The sequence below is a fragment of the Myotis davidii genome, unplaced genomic scaffold (genome assembly GCF_000327345.1).
Source record: "Myotis davidii unplaced genomic scaffold, ASM32734v1 scaffold219, whole genome shotgun sequence".
Lineage (NCBI taxonomy): Eukaryota > Metazoa > Chordata > Mammalia > Chiroptera > Vespertilionidae > Myotis > Myotis davidii.
Genome location: NW_006289831.1, coordinates 109289 through 114913, shown reverse-complemented (window position 1 = coordinate 114913; position 5625 = coordinate 109289). Strand labels below are relative to the sequence as shown.

Here is a 5625-nt window from a genome sequence, read left to right as displayed (position 1 = left end):
AAGCTTGCCATGAAATGAAAATTTTGGTTAATACCTTTTGAATAATTACCTATTTCAAGTTAGCCAAATTTAATTAATTTGAAAACTTGACAACTATTTTACTGTCAAATTTAGTACTCTAACAATAATTTTAATTTACATCCTTGTGAAGGCTCTGAGCATTCCTGTTGTTAGGCTATATTTAGACATAGTGTCTCTTAGCCAAGCCTCCATTTATCTGGATTCTGATTTCAGCTGGACCAAATCTCTTTCTGTAATTGGTTCCTGATCTGGGCTGGGCATGGGAAGCAAGAAGCAGCCATGGGGACAGGAAACCTTCCTCAGACAGGGTGAGTGTTCAAGCCCCTGCACAATTGGGGGGAGGTGTGGATCTGTGCCCCACCTTTGTTGAACCCCAAGTTCTCTCCTACTGGCCCCCTGACTGTGCCTGTCTTAGGTGGCCCCCCCAAGGGGTTTTACCTGTCATTGACTACCAGCCATCCTCTGGGCCAAGTAGGGTGATGTGAGGTTCAGTTCTGTCTCCTTGTTAACCTATGTTCCTCTGGCCTCCATGCGCAGCAACTGTCTTTGGATCCCCTAACCTGCTGGCGGGGCCCCAGCCTTGATCATGGGGAACCCAGGTTTCTTCTCCAGAGAGGGCCCAACTTACTCCATTGGGCAAGAGACAGATCAATGGTACCAGCTTTCCATGATCTCAGCTTGAACTGAGAGCTCAGATAACAGCTGTAGACAATTGGAATCATCTTGGCAAAAAAAGGTGATGAGAGGTCAATATGGAATGCTTAATTGCCTTCCCAGGGGGTCTTCCACAAAGTGGAAGGGAATAAATCCTTTCATGTCCTTAACTTGCTACCAAACATTCAAAGAATTAATTTATAAGTTTGTTTGGGATAAAGCATCAAAAAATATTAATGAAACTTGTAGAATAATACCATGTAAGAATATCATGACAACTTAATTTTACCATATTTCACTTTAGAAATTAAATTACTGCTATTAGTCCCTTTTAAAGACTTTTACATAAGCTACTTAACTTTTGTTTAGGGAGGGAACATATAATCTTTAATTGTCCTTAGTTTAAGGAAAGCAGGGTTTTCTAGATTTAAGATATTAGCTTAAAAATAGTATTAAATAAATCTGTGAGGCAAGCACACTTCCTGCCCCATCCACATTTCTGTAGTAAAACTCCGCCTTAAAGCTCCACCCCTGAAATTCCATCCTGCCTGAGTGAGCAGACATTCCCTTTTGGCTAAATCAGAGGGAGGGGTCTTTTGCTGTTTCAAGATGGCAGCCCCTAGGGGCACAGCAAGCCATGTGGCTTACATGGCGGCTGCCAACTCATGCAGCCCAAAATGGTGGGTGTCTACACTGTTTTTTTTTTTTTTTTGACCAAGCAAACCAAAATCCCTAAAAGATAGATGGCCAAGATTATATTGCAGACAAACTGAAATCTCATTAGCTGTTTATACCTTTTATAATTATCTTAAAGAATATCAATTCAATTTAAACTGGTTTTTGTATTAAAAATTTTCAGTTGATGTCATAAAATTAATCCTCTTTTTTAATCAGACCAATAAGCAAAGGCATTGAGCTACCACAACTACACAATTTTTTCCAACTCAATCTGAACCTCAAACTTTTAGCTGGCAAGTCAAATGTTTGGCATTTCTCAATCAGTAACATTTTTAAGACTAAACTTCAAAAATGCAAGACATAATCAACCAACAGATTTAATTCTGTCCTCTAGCAATATTTCAGCATTATTTCACTTCAAAATACCTAGACATAAGTTTTTATCATTTGAATTCAGTGAGCTCCAAGGTCCCAAGTTTCCAGCAGCTCTGGAAAACCACACCTGATGCTGGCAAGGAAGGCCTGGCCTAGCCCTTGATTTTAAAATGACCATAATGCTTAAAGGAATAGTTTGAGTGTCCCATAATGTCCGTCCAGTAAGCCCACAGAATAAAACAGGAAAAACACAAACACAGACAACCAAAGGGCCCCAAAGTACCGTCTTCCAACTTCATGGAAGCAAACTCGAAAGCTAGACGATGGCCGTACACCAACCGGCAGGAGTGACACGCCTTGTCTCAGAACCTCGAGGGGAATACACGTCCCTCCTGAAGAGCGGAACATCTTCCAACTCTCCCAGCCCATAGTCCTTCAGCAGTGTGTCCACCTAGACCACTTCATGCACTACAGAATTTCAGAAGTGAGCTCACACAGGACAGAACACACAACACAGGACAGAACATATAACACACAGAACAGAATACACAACACACAGGCACCTACCGCGGCCAGTCAGACTCTCCGGATCGGGGTCCCTCGAGGATCTTGGAGTCCCGGGTGAGCCCCCAAATGTTATGTCCAGATTTTAGGAACCCCAAAAGACCACCAAGGAGCCAGCCGAGTCCGATGCAAAAGCAAAAAGAGTGTTTATTCGAGCTAGCTCGAGCTATCTGTCCACCACACTTGCCGACTCAGTGGCAGGGGGCAGAGAGAGAGCTCTGTGGGAAGAGGGCTGTTTAGGGAGGTTGGAGTAAGGGGAGGAGAGAGTACTGTGAGCCCTGCCGATTGGCCAAGTGCAAGTCAGGGTCTTGTTACACAGGATGTGGTTGTGCCTATGGAGCGCACTTCCCTTGATTGTCATTGGTTAGTTTAAAGAAATCCTAGGTGTGGCTAGCAGAGGCTTGGGCTTCCAAGAAGAAGCTCCTTGCTGAGCACATGGCTAATGGCTGCTGCCCCAAAATGGAAGATCCGGAGTAAGATGGAGGGCATAGCCCTCACCCTTTCAACACAAAAAATAACATTAGTTCTGCTTGTTTTTCTACTTCTCATCAAGCAGTATCTCAATATATACCCTCTATTGGCTGTTTTAAAAAAGTTGTATTTATGAGATTCATTCATATTGTATGAGTTCTCATTGTGTTTCATTAAAGTTTACTGAATACTACTTGACAGTTTCATAATCTGTTTTACTCTTCATGGATTTATTTTTGGTAGTTTACAGTTTGGGGCTACTATGAATGCTATTAATACAGTATATGACTTTAGTTAAGCTATGTAGTCATTTCTGTCATGTATACATACATAGAATTGGAACTGGATGTGACCTAGATTATATAAGTATATGCAAACATAGTGAATATACTCACAGTCTATACAAATTGTTAACCATATGTAATTCTCTGAATTATTAATGCTAGATTATACCTTTATGATTTGTGTTTATACCATTGACCCTTGTCTAGAAAGTCTACTTTGTTATTCCCGAAGCATCTTAATCATGGTTCATATTTAACATGTTATATTATTTAGAAATTCTTTATGTTTTGTCATATTTGCTATCAGATAGAGAACTCATGGATGAAGTCAAGAATAAAACATTGCACATTTATTTTCATTTTATTTTTTCTGGTTGATTGACTCACATGTTTGCCAGATGTGTTCCTAAGGGGATGAAGATGATAAATTTCTTTTCTGTGATGACTGTTATGACAATTATCACATCTTCTTCCTATTGCCATCTCTTCCTGAAATACCCAGAGGGATTTGGAAGTGTCCAACGTGTGTCATGGTGGTAAGGCCTATTCAACATAGAAGTTTTAAATTTAGTGTTTGGTAATTTTTAAATGCAGCCTTCTAGTTAAGTTAATACTTCTGTTAGCTATTAATTAGCTGTCAGTCGAGATCAACCAATGAACTTATATGCATATATGCATAACCTCTGGACACAGACAATGGGGTTAGGAGGGCCTGGGGTGGGATAGGAGTGAGCTGGAAGAAGTTACTGGGGGGAAAGTGATGAAGGAGACATATATAACACTTTCAACAATAAAGATTTTAAAAAATTACCTGTCAGTAATATGATAAGCAAGAATGTTTTGACAGACTAGCTGTTTGATGGTGGAGACTTAAGAAAGAGAACAAGGCCCTGGCCAGTTTGGCTCAGTGGATGGAGTGTCAGCCTGTGGACTGAGGGGTCCCAGGTTTGATTCCAGTTGGGGGCATGTACCTTGGTTGTGGGCACATCCCCAGGAAAGGGTGTGCAGGAGGTGGCTGATCAATGTTTCTCTCTCATCAATGTTTAAAACTCTCTGTCCCTCTCCCTTCCTCTCTGTGAAAAATCAATAAAATATTTTATTTTAAAAAAGAAAGGGAACAAGGACTAGAATCCATAGATCCATAGATCCTTAATTAAGAAAAGGAGAACTATAATCCACATTACACAAATAATGGGATAGGGGGCGGGGTAGGAATCTGTTTTTGTGGTTATTTAAGAAACTTACGTTACCTGGAAAGAAGAACAAAAAAAAATGGAGATACAGCATGAGATATAAGCTGTACTTTTGGATTCTATGCTTTTTGTTTCTCTGTTGCTGAACTAGTTTCTATTTTAGGAGTGTACAAAGCCCCCTGAAGCCTTTGGCTTTGAGCAGGCTACTCAGGAGTACACTTTGCAGGGCTTTGGTGAAATGGCTGATTCCTTCAAGGCCAACTACTTCAACATGCCTGAACATGTATGCGATTATGGGATGGGAAGAGGTTAATGTCTGTCATGGATGTGAGCTGAAGTATAGTGGGTGTAATTGTTTTCTACATCTATTATTACAGATGGTACGTACAGAACTTGTGGAAAAGGAATTCTGGAGGTTGCTGAGCAGCATTGAGAAAGATGTTATGGTTGAATATGGAGCAGACATTCATTCCAAAGAATTTGGAAGTGGTTTTCCTGTCAGCAGTAGCAAAGGAAACCTGTCCCCTGAGGATGAGGTAATATGATTGATAATACATATTAAGAATAAGGCTAGGAAAGTCATTTTTGCATTTTGAAAGCCTCTGTCCTCATGAGTCCTTCCTCTTAGTGCTATTTTCACAAATTAAATCTTAAAGTAAGATTTGATGCCATTGATGTTCTGTCAGAAACCCATAATTTTGGATAATCACAATTACCACCACTTTTCCCTCCTTGCATTCCTGATGTCGATAGACACAAGAACAGTATGATGCCTTGGAATTTTCAGTTAGGTTCCACAGTGATCCTTCAGCTTTCCTTAAATTTAAGTGTTAGAAGATTACCACATTCTGGTTATCTGCATGATAGAGATAAACAAGTGCTATGACCACCTTTGTTATTTTTGTACTTTGAAAGCACTAGGAATGCATTGATAAATACCCATTTGCATGCATCTTGTGGAATAGATGGAGTAATACAGAAACCACTTATTTCATCCTTTAATACAGGTAATCTCTTGTATAGACCAAGACCCATTTAGATTACCCATTAGCTACAGTCCCAAGTTGTAACATTAATATTTCTGCCCATATGGAGAGCCAAACAATTTGATGGATGAAGCAACCTTATTTGGGGATAAGAAATAGTCTACAGCTATAACACCCTGAATGCACCCGATCTTGTCTGATCTCAGAAGCTAAGCAGAATCGGGCCTGGTTAGTACTTGGATGGGAGAAATAAATAAAAATAACCCATTTCAGAAAAACCAAGATGGCAGCATAGGTAAACACTGGAAATTGCTGCCTCACACAACCACTTCAAAAAAACAACTAAAAGACAAAATGGACATCATCAAGATCTGCAGGAAGGCTGGCCGAGTGAAAATT

At 40.1% G+C, this 5625-nt stretch overlaps 1 pseudogene; it reads left to right on the top strand.

Moving 5' to 3' along the window:
* The window catches only part of LOC102752365, a 71731-nt pseudogene that overhangs the window by 26874 nt on the left and 39232 nt on the right, over positions 1-5625 (top strand).